Source organism: Elephas maximus, chromosome 11 (assembly GCF_024166365.1).
Source record: "Elephas maximus indicus isolate mEleMax1 chromosome 11, mEleMax1 primary haplotype, whole genome shotgun sequence".
NCBI lineage: Eukaryota > Metazoa > Chordata > Mammalia > Proboscidea > Elephantidae > Elephas > Elephas maximus.
The window spans coordinates 54,865,852-54,881,455 of NC_064829.1; the positions used below are offsets into that span (position 1 = coordinate 54,865,852).

Consider the following 15,604-nt stretch of genomic DNA (forward strand, 5'->3'; position numbering starts at 1 on the left):
CATTTAGCCAAGGATGGAAAACTTCCGTGCCTGTAGGCAGTTAGCATAAATGAGAACTGAGGGAATTGAAAGGACTAGTCTAAAGGGGAGACTGATTTAAGGTGGGGGGGGGGAGTGTGAACCCAATGCTAAAGGAGTTTTAGAATCTCCTCCTGGGGAGTTTCACTCCGGGTCCCAGCACAGCTCCTTAAAAGGTAAAGGCCTTTTGCATTTTCCTCAAATACCTTGTACTGCTTTTAGGAAGGGCGGGCCCTCGGTCAGATCTTCAGCACCTTCTCTTTCTCTTTCATAAGACCAGCCAGGTGCCCTGCGCCCACCTCACCTTTCTTCTGGGCCACGCGTCTAGCACGGTTTTCCCAGTCCTAGCCCTCAAAGAAGGGCCTCAAAACTCACAGTGTGCCGGTGCGTCATCCTTCCCCGGGTGAATTGCAAATCACAAGAGTGACTCTGCAGAGGTGGAATTTGGGGCGTCTGAAACGCGCGTGGGGGGCGGAGCGGGGTGTCCCTTGCGGAACCGGTCTCACCAGCAGGTGGCGGTCTATTTGCAAGGCCTGGAAGGTTCCCGTCCAGAAACTTGAACGGGATGTTGATGCTTCCGTAAGAGAACACGTCGCAGTTGCCTGGAGCAGCTCTGTTGGCATCTTCAAAAAAGTGAGGAGAGAAGGGAGCGGGTTTCCCTTCTGGTGACTCAAGGATTCAGACACCACGAGCTTATCCGGGAAGACTTCAGGGAGTGGGTGAGTACTAAGCAGCGCATGGTAATGGGAGCTCCATCCTTTTCTTAGAATATTGTCCTGGTATGCATTGACTGGCTTTCTGATTCCCGAGAAAGAAGCCTCTGTAAAGGAGCTGCCTAGGAATAGGAGGAAGGAGCAGGGGAAGAAGCCTGCATGCCCACGCCGTGCTCCCGGCTCTCCGCATCGGGAGGAGCGCCGCTCCGTCCCGCCAGATGGCGCTGTCTGGCTTTCCCCGGGCCTCCCGCGCCGATCCCCAGGGGCCTCCGCCGCAGTGGCCGCTCTAGCCGGCCGTTGCGGGCTCAGTGGTTCCGGGCGGAAGTTAGGAGCCGAGCGGAACGGCCTCTGGTGACATTTTCTCCGGGCGGCGCGGACGAGTCAAGGGACTTGGTGGTGGTGGAGGCTGCGGAGGCGGCGAGGTTCGCTTTAGCCCCGGCAGGGCTCCGACCCCGTCCCTCCGCTTGCCGCCGGGGCTTCTGCAGAGGGAAGAGGGCGGCAGTGGCCGCCGCGTCCCAGGTCACTGCGGCCGGGGGAGTCCCGACCGGGGGTCGGTGCGTGCCCCGACGGGGCGCGCAGAGCGGGCGAGGAGGTGCGGAGCCGCAGCGGAGCGCAGGTGAGGTGGGATGGGCGCGGGATGGAGCCTTGACCCGGGCTGCGTCCTGGGGAGGGGTCGGGACGAGTCCGGGCGGCGCGGGCCGCGCGCGAGTGCTCGGCGGCGTCTGGGCGCCCGGGTCGTGACTGGCCAGGTTGGCGGCTGTGGGGTGTTCGCGAGTGGACTTGGCAGGAGCGCGGTCCGGGCGGGGCCGACGAGGTGGGGCCGAGCAGCCACGACCCCTTGCTCGCCTGCCGGCTGTTGACCCTCGCGTCCTCCCGGGCCGGCCGAGGTGGCGGGCGGAGCGCCGTCCTTCTCCCCGGCCGCCCGCCCGCCGGGGCCCGGGCTAGGCGAGTCGAGTCGGGTCCCTTTCGGCGGGGGATACAGGGAGGTTGGAGGTGTCGCAGCCCTGGGGCCGCGTGGGGGAGCGGCTTCGTGGCCTCGAGTTCTCTTTGCGCAACTTTCCGCGGTGGCCGCAGCTCTGCCAATTTAGCTACCGTGTCTGGCGCCGACACCTGCCCCTACCGCGAGAGCCCAGGCGGCTGCCCCAGCGCCGCGGCTGCTGTGGCCTTGGGGGAGGGAGAAGAGGCTTCTCCTCCGACTTGGCGCCGCCTGCTTCTCGGCGCTTCCACTGCCTTCGGTCTGCAGACGCCTCTGGTTAAAAGGAGGGTTGTGTCGGTCTTCAAAATTGACCTCTTTTGGCGAGTCTGTCAACTTTATTAAAAAACCCGCAAGGTTGTAAACGGGCGAGCCCCAAGTTAAGATCATCGCCTTCCCTGAGCTTCCCAGGGAGAGCTCGCTTTTTTTCCCCCAGTAACACTTCATACTTTATTTCTTATAGCACCTACCGCAGTGTTCTTGTGCTGTTTATGCAGCTGCCCCCATCGGACCGGCATCTCATTCATTCTCTCTTTTGCATCGTCCTCTTCCGGCCATAAAATAGATGCCCACAAGTTGAAGGAATGAACGTCTGTTCTTGTTCACCCAGCTCATTCGCCGCTTGAGCAGTTTATGCTTGGATGTGCTTATTACTTATTCCCTGAGCTTTTCCTTCCTGAATCCTTCCACCCAGTAGGAGGAAAATCCCACTGATGATGCTTTGTCGAGGTTGGACCTCTTAATTACAAATACATCTGGCAGTTTCGCTTAGGCTATTATTGTGTAGTGTGGTTGGGCACATGCTAACAGTTTGAATCACTCCCTTTCTTCTCCTGGGATATTTTAAGGATGGAGGCTATTAACTTTCTAATGTAGTTCTGCTGATTCTGGCAGTCTGGATTCCTCCGGTAATCAGAGCGTTGCCTTTTGGTTTAACAAGCATTTTTAAAGCCCTGCAATTGGGAGTCACTACCTGATGGCCTGAGAGTCACAACTTTAGCCTTTTTTTTTAGTGCAGAGTGTAGTATTTTAGCCAATTAATATGCCCCTTACCATGCCTTGTTGAGTGCTTTGTGCACACAGGTGCTCAGTAAATATAAAATTATGGATTAAATTTGCATTCAGGAAATTGAGTTGGAATTGACTGTCATGTGACCTGTATGTGACTAAAAGAATCTTACTGAAATTGTATATGGTTCCATCAGATCAGAAATGAAATATTTTTTAGACATTTCTAAATCAGGCTCCTCTGTACCACTATACTATACTATACTATAGCTGGAACATACTATAACTGGAAACTTCAAAATAGGTGCATATAATATGAAAGTGTGGTTTCTTAAAAGACCAGTCAGAAACTTGAACGTAATTATATTTAAAGGGCCAACTGAATCAGGTTTCTTAATGGAAAAAATTTTTTTCTGACACTTTTTTGTGGAAAATGGGGTGCACTGGATTTTGGAGCTGGAGACTTTATCCCCTTGTTAGCTTCCTATTATGGTCACAATGTCGTTGTTATATAACTCATTGATTTACTTCATGTTACTTTTACACGCGTTTATGTAAGCATAATTGTCGTTTACTCTGTTTTACACAGTCTCTATGATTAATCCAAGACCTGTGTATTAAATATAAGTTCAGCTCTAGGTTCTAACTTAATGCAGTTTTATTAGAACTGGATGTTAACTGGTGCATAACTAGTATGTCCTTCAAAGATTTCTTATTTTTAATATTTTATAGTGACATTGGTGCCTTACATCTCCTTACTACCTGACAAGTAACTTCTGTTTTAATTATTCAAGGGGTTGTTACTTTTGCTGAGATCCCAACCTCATGATTTTGTTCTGATATTTGCACGAATAGACTTAACTAAGTCTGAGATACATGCGCAATGAAAGGTTTTTTTTGGACTTCTTTTTGAAGTTTGGAACTGGTGTATACTCCAGATGCAAATGCTACATTGTAATTTTGGTAAATCATCTTAGACCTTTTCATTTTCCTGCATGTAGTAACTAGGGAAATGAAGACATTCATCAATGTCTGCTGAATTGACAACACTTGGGAAAACCCGTAAAAGAGGATAAAGGCTGTATTCTTAACATGTTCTATTTTGAACTTAACATGTTCTATTTTGAACTACACTGATTTCGGTATTTTCTGGTTTTTTTGGAAACAATTTGGGGCCAAATAAAGTTTCTCAGGTAGCCGTAGTAACATAGGCAAAATGAAACAGACGTGTAATGACTGTAGAAAGCTGTGAGAGTATAGAAGCAGTGAAGAGCCATTGAGGAAACACTGACAAGATATTTGGGTCGAACGCTTCCTTCTCACAGCACAGCTTTATTGATTGCTACTGTGTACCAGTCAGTAGCATTTTAGTTGCTAGAGCTATAGTGGTGAATAAGACAGACAAGATCCTGGTGCTCAAGAAATTATGTATTTAAACCTGAGGTTTGAGATAGATTTCCAGGTGAACACTCCAGGGTAGGGAACAGCTTGAGCAAAGTCATGAGTATCAGTGCTGGGGATTGGTTAAGCGTGGCCAGAGTTTTCAGTGTCTGGAGGGATGAGTAGGGTAGATGGAGGTAGGGCCAGATTGTGAAGGTAACTTAAATTATAATGAATTATGAATTTTCTTCTTTTAGGGGAAAAAACTCATATGGATTATGGAGGGTGAGATAGTCATTCCTTTTTGAGGATTTTTCTTCATTTCTCCTTAAGTTGAATGAGTAGAAATTTTTTTAGTTCTTATGTATTTAGATTTTCTTGTTTATGGGCTTGATTCTTTATAGTATCAGACTAAAATAATTTGATAGTTTTTTTCTTTAGTTGTCAAACTCCAGTCTTAAATTTAAATTTGCCTACTGTCACCAAATTTTTATAAGTCCTTTTAAAAGGACTTCTGTTGTACCTACTTTCCTAGTCTTTCAGAACTCTTGTGATTGAATTTAAGGGAAATCAACAGTGTTTTCTACTTCTGTGTGGGAAGCTTATCTCAGCAGCAGTGGAATTGGTCCTTTAGTCAGTTTTCACCCTCAATTCATGAGGCCATGTGGTAAAAGGCAGGAATGAGGTAAAACTAAAGAGCATCTTGCTTGTTTTTATTCTCTTCTGTACGTCTGAACAGCTAGAAGAAGAAATGTGTTGTATATAAGGAAGGCCTGGCAATCTACTTCTGAAAAATCAGCCTTTGAAAACCCTGTGGAACACAGTTGTACTCTGACACACATAGGGTGCCGTGGATCGGATCGATTTAACACCAACTGGTAAAAACAATACAGAACTGTATGCATGTCTCTGTGTGTGTATACATATACATATAGTTGTTGTTAAGTGCGTCGAGTTGGTTTAAACTCATAGCGACCCTATGGGCAATAGAACGAAGCACTGCCCGGTCCTGCACCATCCTCACAATCGTTATGCTTGGGCCTGTTGTTGGAGCCACTGTGTCAGTTCATCTCATTGAGGTTCTTCCTCTTTTTTGCTGACCCTCTACTTTACCAAGGGTGATGTCCTTCTCTAGAGACTGATTCTGCCTGATAACATATCCAAAGTGTATGAGGTGTAGTCTCAGCATCCATGCCTCTAATGAGCATTCTGGCTATACTTCTTCCAAGACAGATTTGTTCACATGTACATATGTGTGTATGGTGTATTTGTGTGTGTAGGTATACTGTCATGCGCTGCATAATGTCCATTTCTGCAATGTCCGACTTCATATGCGTCCTTGATCCCATAAGGTTGTAATAAAAAAGAAAAAGTTGTAATATAGTGCAGAAATCCCCATGGGAGAATGGACCATAGCTGATGTAACGTAGCAAATGCAACATCTTCACACACGCAACACATGTATCTCGTGTCTCTTGTATACAAAGTGATTGCGCTGCCGGGCGTGTAATGGTACAGTACACATATAACCTATAACATATGTCTTGATAGTCATAATAAAGGCCCGTGTTACTGGCTTATGTATGTACTGTACTTTCTGTAGTTATTTTAATGTAAACTTTCTGTGTTTACAAATAAAAAATTTACCGTATGACAATGTATACTTCGACTCATAGGCAGCAGCTTCCAATCTCCTGTACTGTGTGTCTCTTGAGTGTTGTAGCATTATCTCTGTTTAATTTTCTTTCGAAAATGTTACTATTGCTCGTGATTTAGGCATGTCTGCATAACATCCCATTTCACAGACCATATCCTGGACGTTAAGTGACGCATGACTCTGTGTGTGTGTGTGTGTGTGTATATGTAGTCCTGGTGGTACGGTGGTTAAGAGCTTGGCTGCTAAGCCAAAGGGTGGTAGTTCGAATCTACCAGCCACTCCTTGGAAACCCTGTGGGGCAGCTCTACTCTGTCATATAGGGTCACTATGAGTTGGAATCAGCTTAATGGCAACAGCAATGGGTGTGTGTGTGTGTGTTTATGTATCAAAGTATTAGTAGCAGCTGATAATAGCAGTAAATGTGACTTAAAAATACTTTAAAATAGCCACTGTGACTCAGATTTGATTGGTTGTCTTATTCAGAATTTCTGCCTTTAATTTACAGTGTTTAAGTTTTTCTTCTGTTCTCTTTGTGTCTTTATTCAGTATAAGGAGCCTCATTGCTCTTTCCTCAGACTCTGTCACTTAATCAATAATCAATAATAATCAATAGGTGAACCCCCCAAAAGAAAAAACCGGTTGCCGTCGAGTCGAGTCCGACTCCTAGCGACCCTATAGAACAGGGTAGAACAATAGGTAGATGATGTAAATCCAAGTTATTAACTTGGCTTTGTTTTAAAGCCTACCTGGATGAGTATTTTTTCATTAAGTGAAGATTAATCAAAAGTGGAAATCTATCAGCAGACGTTACTTTGTGTGTGTGTGTATGTTGAGAGGTATTTATATTTCATTAAATTGAAAACCCATTTATTAGTGACCACTTATGTGCCAGATGGGGCTGGGTAAAAATAAAAGAGGAGTCCAGTCTGGTGAACTAGATGATGTCTAAGTTTCCTTCCTGTTTTAAAATGTGGAGAAAAGAAAGTTGGCTATGGGGGAAAAAAGTACTGCATAGCAAAACAACCATGGTATGGAACTAGTCTTTTCCTTTATAAAATCATTTTAAGTAAGGTATTGGAAAATAGCGTTTTTCTTAAATGGGTCTCTAAGCTTAAAAGAAAGTGATTGGAGACTGGAGTGCCCTTTTTTATACTGCCAGTCATTTGCAAAATACTTTTTTCCTCTGCCTGGAATTTAAGTCCATAGATTAGTAAATTAGTTTTGATTTCACAGAACAAAATTAATTCTGTTAGAGCTTACTTATTGCAGTCATCATTAAGAATGTTTATAAACTTAGGTTGTGCTTAGGGAGTCTTGAAATTAAGTTTTCATTAGCATGGTTAATATTAGAGAAACAAGATACTGACCAAAGGGACCAGTAGAAGTTATTTCATACTGATTTGTTTGGTTTAAAGGAAATGACTTTTAGGATGTCCAGAATCAGGATTTTGTTAGGTGCCTAATAATTAGAGAAAGGTATTGTTGGGGATAGGGAAGTTGGGTGTGGATGAAAATGCTAGGAAAACAGGGCTATTTTCCTTTCTGTATTAAAGAACAAAAACCTCATGTGGTTAAGATTTTAAGGAGTATCCTGTCTGCCTTAGTCTTAACCTAGCATAGAAGCCTAGTTCTTAAATCAACATTTTATCATCAAGGGTTTCCTTTTTTTTTTTTTCCTCAGCTGCAGTTCACTAAACAATTTGCTGTGAGCCTGAGAGTACAATGGATAGATTTTTGGCAATATGTATCTTGGGGACCTCAGGTCCCAGCATGTGGCGACCCATCTTTACGTCAGCTGTCTTCTGCAGGAGGTGGAAAATGGACAGAGCAGAAATCTTGCAGGAAATCTAGAACCTGTGTTTTAAATTATTCTTGATTTAAAGTGATGGTTCCTCGGTACCTTAGAGGATCTTCCTTTAGCCACAGTGCATTTTTTGCATTTGGTAGCTTCCTTGGCTTCCTGTTCGATGATAGTTTATTCACAGCTCTAGTGCTGGGGTAGGTACATACCAGCAGTGGTAGGTAGTATCTGCAATATGAAGTGAGTTGGGCAGCCATTATCACTCTTGGCCTATTTATAGAGCTTATATCAGTGGAGAAAAGGTTGGCTGGCAAGCAGGCAAAGCTGCTCTCTTCCCGTGGTTGCAGGCTTACAATTTATATTTTGGTTCAGGATAGGCCAAACCCTGCATATTATGGCCGAATTCACCCAGCTACGTTGATTTTAGTGTTCCCTCCTATTCTGTACCCCAGCCCATTAGCACTCTACTTTCTTAGTCAACTTCACTCTTAAAGAAGAAAAAAACCACAGTAACTATTATCACACTGAAAAACAGTTGTCATCGTTAGGTACCATCAAGTCTGTTCTGACTCATAGTGATTCTGTGTATAACAGAATGAAACGTTGCCTGGTCCTGCAACATCCTCACAATCGTTGCTTGAGCCCATGGTTGCAGCCATTAATTAACATTAATTAATGCAATATAAGTTTCCTTATATTGAATAGGAAACCCTGGTGGTGTAAAAGTGCTACGTCTGCTAAGAAAGAGGTGGGCATTTTGAATCCGCCAGGCGCTCTTTGGAAACTCTATCCGGCAGTTCTGCTCTGACCTGTAGGGTCTTTATGAGTCAGAATTGACTTGAGGGCAGTGGGTTTGGTTTTTTGTTTTTATATTGAATAAAGACATGAAAGAGAATAGAAGCAAAACTTAAACACTGTAAATTAAAGGCAGAAATTCTGAATAAGACAACCAATTAATGTCAGTACATCTCATTGAGATGTCATTGTGTCAATTCATGTCTGTAAATCCCTGTATGTAAGGAAACAGCTTTACTAGGCTATCAGCAGGTGTCTCAGTTTTTGTCTTACAGTTTATGTGGAAAGGTAAAATAAAAGGACAGTTACTCTATTGAAATCATGTTGATTTATATTTTTATATACCAAAAAATGCGTTGCCTTCAAGTTGATTCCGACTCATAGCAACCCTATAGGATAGAGTAGAACTGTCCCATAGGGTTTCCAAGGAACCAGCTGGTGGATTTGAACTGCTGACCTTTTGATTTGCCACCGTAGCTCTTAACCACTGTGCCACCAGGGCTCTGTTTTTATATACCAGTCAGTAGTAATGTTAAGTGAACTACAATTAATCAGCAGTGATTCCCAAATAACGTACGATATTCTGTCAGCATTCAGATTTCTCCAGTTATCTCATAAATGTATTTTTATAGTCATTCAGATTTACATTTCTAACAAGTTCCCAGGAAGTTATACTTAAAAATTACCCGGGGATCTTGTTAAAATATAGATACCGAATCAGTACATCTGGGGGCAGGAATGCAAATTCTCAGCAGGGGTTTGAACCAACGTCACAAGCCCTGGGTTTCCCATAGTCTGAATTTGCAGATCTCATCCCTGTGGTGGTTTTAAACATGTTCCTCTGTGCCATGGGTTTCTTGTTAATTGGTATTTAGATTTAGTGGCTTGATCGGATTCAGTTTCTATAATGTATATACTCACTTTTTTTTGGTGGGGGGGCAAAAATACTTTACAGATGATGCCGAGTACTTCGTCAGCAGGCATGTAACATCTGGCTCGCTCTGTGATGTTAGCAGCTGTTGATGTTCCTTGCCCAGTGCCATTAATTAATTACTCATGATTCCTCACTCTGAATGCCTTTCTTCAGTCCCGGTGTTGGGTCTTTTTCATGTATATTGTTTACAATCTCTACACCCACATCCTTTGGAGATAGCAAAGGGAAGGGATGCATTGCTGTAGAAAAAAGGCTGTTCTTATCATATTCTGCTTTTGTAGATGTTTTCATTTCATTCCTAACCTTTTTGGTTCCTGCACTGTCCACATTATCCACGCCGCAGCAGCTTCTCAGTGAAAAAACTAACCCAAAAATCTGACAAGTTATTGAAAGAAATCCTTTTGTCATTTAAGTCAATGTTTATATGTGGAAATTAGAAAAGAGTTAATTATTTTCCTCTTTCAGATTTGAGAACATCACTGTGATGGAATAAGTCATAGAATCTTTTCCTAGAACTGAACATCTGGTTGGGGGGAACTCTGCTTTTATTTTTAGCAAGATACTGCATTTTACCTTAATTTGTTAACGGCTTAAGAAAATTAGTTTCATAGTATCTCATTTTTGCATTTTTATGCATAGATGCACAGTCACTTTGTATATGGTATTCTCAATGCAAGAAAACAGCTTTACTAGGCTATTAGCAGTTGTCCCATGGTTTATGTGGAAAGGTAAAATAAAAGGGAAGTTACTTTTATCAGAATTATGTAATTAATTTCATGTAATGGAATATATTCTTATGTATAAGTCAATGTAATGTTAAGTGAATAAGTTATTTCACTAGTGGTCTTGGTGATTTTTTAAAAAAGATTCAGTCCATCAATTCAACAAGTATTTATTAAATATTATAGACTAGAAACTGTGAGTGATCTGAGGATAATTAATATGACGTCTGTTTTCAGAGGAGATGGTAGTATAATGGGGCTGTTATTTGCACAGATAACTTGTTTCTTTTCTCATAATGTGCTATTCCCTCCCTCCCCCATGTATCAGGTTAACTTTTAATTTCATGGGCTTAAATTTTCCTGACCATTACTCTGTGTGTGTGTGTGTGTGTGTGTGTGTGTGTGTTTAAAAATCATCCTCTTACAGCAGTGTGTTTGTGTGCCACAGTCAGAAAAATCAGGTGATAATTTTTAGGTGCTAATTTTCTTGGGTGATAACTAGTATAGTAATTCTCCCCCACCATTAGATTGCCACAATACTCCATGCAGATAGCCATCTTGTCTAACACTAGAATAACTTTAAAATCTTTCTGTGACAATTGCCCTAATCAGCAGGAAGTAGGCACACAATGCTGTTTTGAAAGCCCTGTTTCATTCTAGTTCCAGTTTTATCTTCATGGGTTACAGTTTGTCTCTTGGTCTCCAGTCTGCATGTTCTCTGTCCACTATTCCTTTTTGTTTATATTTAAAAAAACAAAACAAGCAGTGTCAAAACATCTTAACTTGTATATATACATGTATATATTTCAGCTTCTATAGTTAAGCCAAGTTTGACAAAGAGCTGGGAGAGTGATATTAAGGACTCAAAATCGATTGTCATGGCTTTTTTCTTTTTTTTTTTAACCTTGGCTCCAACCATTAAAGAAGTCAATACTACTTAAAAAATGATCTAACAGTAGATGCAGGTTATAATCTGTTTTATAACTGTCTTGGAGGCAGAAACTTGTGTTATCTTAGAGTTAACTACATTCTTGTTGGTGGTTTCACTTTTTTTTTTAAGTCTCATACATATAAGAAATAAGTGTCTTTACAACAGTATAGAAGCAGTCCAGTTGCCTTGACTTTTGGTGCTAAGGTAGTGCACTATTTTTGAATCATGGGTTCAGTAATAAACATACCTGGTTGAATATATAAGTTGTATGGCTAGCTAACAATTGTTGAATATTGAAGCTAAGCCTATTAAAAAAAAAAAGTTAAAAATTTTGCTTAGACTAGACTACTGCAAAGGTTTTTAAACTGTAACTCCCTTGCTCATAACTCCCTCTGCACTCTTTTTTGTTGTGAAAGATGGCATAGTTTTTCCTTTTATTGATTGATCATTTGTTATGCCTTAGGCACAGTTTTAAGTGGGTGCAGTGTGGAAAATTAGCCACTTTTCTTCAAATATAACAAAGATACCAAAGGGGTAATGGTTGTGTGGTTTATATAAAATGAATCAAAACAATGGATATTTTGTTTTTAGGAGAAACGATCAAATCGGCAGCATGTAAATTCCTGAAATGGCTTAGAATTGGCTATTTAAGCACTGGAACAGCTTGTAGTAGTTGAACCACAGATCTGACCAAGGATATGGCGTTTTATCTGCATATCCTGTGACTGTTTTGTACAACTCCTTTCTAAAGCTTTATCTCATGGTTATGCATATCCAAAGGGCTGATGTGATGCTAATGGTATATTTGTGAATAAAGTCAGTGCTGAGGTAAAGGGTAACTCTCCACTTGTAGAAGAGCTTGTCTTTAAAATTTTTAAATGGTTTAGAAATTATTAATGTAAGTAATAGGATTTTTAAAATGTCATCTTTTTAAAAAATCAGAATGCCCTTAATATTCTACTTTAATAAAATGCTTTTTAAACACCTAAGTTATGGGACTTTATATCCGCAGGGCCTTTACTAAGTGTCTTTTGCTTAATAACACAGAATTTAAGATGTATGTTCAATAAATATTAAGTGTCTACTGTATGCTGGGGGGAAGCCCTGGTGGCGTAGTGGTTAAGTGGCCGCTAACCAAAAGTTTGGCAGTTCGAATCCACCAGGTGCTCCTTGGATACTCTGTGGGGCAGTTCTACTCTGTCCTCTAGGGTTGCTACGAGCCTGCGTCGACTAGACAGCAACGGGTTTTTTTTTTTTTTGTAAACGGGTTTGGGTTTTTTTTTGGTAAACGAGTTTGTTTTTTGGGGGGGGCGGTATGCTGGGGATACAGTAATCAATGCAACAAAGCCCCTGCCCTCTTGTATCTTATATCCTTGTGAGGCAGACAGTGAACTAAAGGCATAAATAAGGTAATTTTAGACATGGTTTTTAAGTGGTAATGGGGTGTGGGTAAGAGGAGGCGTTTAGGGAAGGTTTTTTAAGGTGAGTTTGAGTTGAGACCTGAAGAATAAGAAGGAGTCTGCCTCATGAAGACTTTCCTGGCAGCGGGAACAGCAAGTGCAGCCCTTTGAGTAACAAAGGATGTTGGTGTGTTGAAGGATTTGGAGCCCAGAGAAGGAAAATGATGCTGAAAGTGAGATTTAATCAATACCAAAACCCTTAAAAAAGAAGTTTTATTCTAAGGGGAGGGAAACATATAGAGAAACTGTAAATCTAGACAAGTAACAGCCTTTTTTACCTTCTTAAGTGTAAAATATAGATGTGCCTTGTTTTCACAAAAACTATATCCTTGTATATTTGTGGAGCCCTGGTGTTGCGGTAGTTAAGAGCTCGGCTGCTAACCAAAAGGTTGGCAGTTCGAATCTACCACCCATTTCTTGGAAACTCAGTGGGCCAGTTCTGCTCAGTCCTACCAGGTCACTATGAGTCAGAATCAACTCAGCGGCAACTGGTTTGGTTTTTGTATATTTGTGGGCAAAACCAAATTCTAAGTACTAAGTTTCAAATACATTTGGAAAAACTTATTTTAAAGAAGTCTGTGTTAAAACTTCATGTTTTAAGTGTATAACCTAATTTTTGTAAAGAATCAGATGTTCTGAGCTTTCATGTTTGGCTAAAGGAAGCTGGCTACTTGTGTAGCATGATGTAGTCTTAGGCTAAGAAGCAGGTTGGAAATCAGAAAGTGTTCTAAATATACATTAGCCATTGACCTACATATTCTTTTCTTAGACATGAGGATTATACATTACAGGTTAGCTATGAGCAATAATTAATAAAAATAATTAAAATGTTCTGAAAACCTGAATAGAATTGTTTAGATATAGTTTGTATTGTGGGTAGGCTACATAGTGTTTTTAAATTGCAGCTTTCTAAAAAGCCTACAAATATACAATAAAAAAATTTAGGTTTTTTTTTTTTTTTGCCCTATTAGTGACTGAAGCTTTTTTTTTTTTTTTTTCTGGTGAATTTTTCAAATGAAATCGCCTACAACTCTTTTGCTTTTTCTCTAGGATATATTCCAAGGAGTGGGATTGCTGGATCGTATGGTAGTTCTATTTCTAGCTTTTTAAGGAAGCGCCAAATCGATTTCCAAAGTGGTTGTACCATTTGACATTCCCACCAGCAGTGTAGAAGTGTTCCAGTCTCTCCTCAGCCTCTCCAACATTTATTATTTTGTGTTTTTTGGATTAATGCCAGCCTCGGAGTGAGATGAAATCTCATTGTAGTTTTGATCTGCATTTCTCTAATGGCTAATGATCGTAAACGTTTCCTCATATATCTGTTAACTACCTGAATGTCTTCTTTAGTGAAGTGTCTATTCATATCTTTTGCCCATTTTTTAATTGGGTTATTTGTCTTTTTGCAGTTGAGTTTTTGCAGTATTATGTAGATTTTAGAGATCAGGCCTCTTTTGCTTTTTGAATATTCTTTGAAACACTTAGAAAACTTTGAGGTCTTGGCTAATTCATGTTTGAGGATTTATACTATGTCTGAAATTTGCTAGCGATACCAGTGATACCCTCTAATGCAGGTTGGAGGCACTGGTTTTTGGATGCTGAGATGCATAGCCCAGGGCAATGCAGACCACTGCCTTGTTGCTTTATCCATGACATCTACAAGTAGAGCCATTAACCGAAGTGGTTTTGTGTATGCTGTGACTCGAACCCCATGAAGATGTTTATGCAGAAGATTACTGTTACACACTCTCCTCATTTGAATTTGCCATTTTTTTCATTTTTGTTTTTTATACTATATTTTTGCTGTTGTTGAGTTATACACAGCAGAACATGCACCAATTCATCAATTTCTACATGTACAATTCAGTTACATTGATAATATCCTTTGAGCTATATGACCATTCACACTCTCCTTTTCTGAATTATTCCTCTTCCATTAAAATAAACTCACTGCCCCCAGAGTTTCCTATGTAACCTTTTGAGTTGCTGTTGTCAGTTTTGATCCCATAAACCATAATTTATGCAGATAATGTGCACCTTCTACATTTGTTTACCAACAGCGCCTTCCCACTGCGAGGTATGTTCCTAAGCCTGCTATGCTAACTTTTAGCATGCATACAAAAAATACCTTGCAGGGAGAGGGTGCAGTTGGCAAGCAAACGTAGAAGACACGTGTTATTTGTGTAAAAATACGGTAGGTAGATCTTGAAAGAGTGCAATGCTCAAGGCAGATGTTCTTTACAAGTTAATTTAAACTATTGTTTGGTTTTAAGGAGACTTCAGGGGATATTTTTGGTTTAAGGTTTAAAGATTATCTCAGGGTAATAGTTTTCAGGGGTTTGCATATTCTCCATGTTTCCTCAAAGTCTGGAATCTTTAAGAATTTGAAATTCTATTCTGCATTTCCCCCCTTTTGACCAGGATTCTTCAATGGACTCTTTGATCAAAATGTTCAGTAATGGTAGCCAGGCACCATCCAGTTCTTCTAGTCTCATGACAAGGAGGCAGTTGTTCATGGAGGCAATTAGCCACACATTCCATTTCTTTCTGCTATTCCTGACTTTCCTTCCTCTGTTGCTCCAGGTGAATAGAGACCAGTTATTGTGCTTTGGATGGCTGCTTACAAGCTTTTAAGACCCCAGGCACTACACAAGGAACTAGGAGGTAGAACAGAAGCACTAAACACATTATTAGGACAGTTAACTACAATGTCCTGTGAAACCATCATCTGGCAGTGATTTTTTTTTTTTTTTTGAATTTTTATTGTGCTTTAAGTGAAAGTTTACAAATCAAGTCAGCCTCTCATACAAAAATTTATGTACAGCTTGCTATATACTCCTAATTGCTCTCCCCCTAATGAGACAGCCTGCTCCTTCCCTCTACTCTATCTTTTCGTGTCCATTCTGCCAGCTTCTAACCCCCTCTGCCCTCTCATCTCCCCTCCAGATAGGAGATGCCAACCTAGTCTCAAGCGTCTACTTAATCCTAGAAGCTCATTCTTCACCAGCATCTTTTTCTGTCCGATTGTCCAGCCCAATCCCTGTCTGAAGAGTTGGATTTGGGAATGGTTCCTGTCCTGGGCTAACAGAAGGTCTGGGGGCCATGACCATTAAGTCTGGTCTTTTTACGAGAATTTGGGGTCTGCATCCCATTGTTCTGCTCCCTCAGGGGTTCTCTTTCGTATTCCGTCAGGGCAGTCATCGGTTGTAGCCGGG

General features: G+C 41.2%; 1 protein-coding gene across 3 annotated transcripts in view; it reads left to right on the top strand.

Annotated features, from left to right (window-relative positions):
- The first annotated feature begins 594 nt into the window (after window positions 1-594).
- Window positions 595-15,604, top strand: part of ARK2N (arkadia (RNF111) N-terminal like PKA signaling regulator 2N) — a 117,085-nt gene continuing 102,075 nt past the window's right edge. For 2 of the 3 annotated variants that reach the window (XM_049900055.1, XM_049900057.1), the window contains exon 1: window positions 1,055-1,347. The gene's annotated coding sequence lies outside the window, so the exon portion shown is untranslated. Of the gene's footprint in view, window positions 738-1,054; window positions 1,348-15,604 lie in introns of those variants that run through there. The other variant, XM_049900056.1, reaches the window with a different exon arrangement.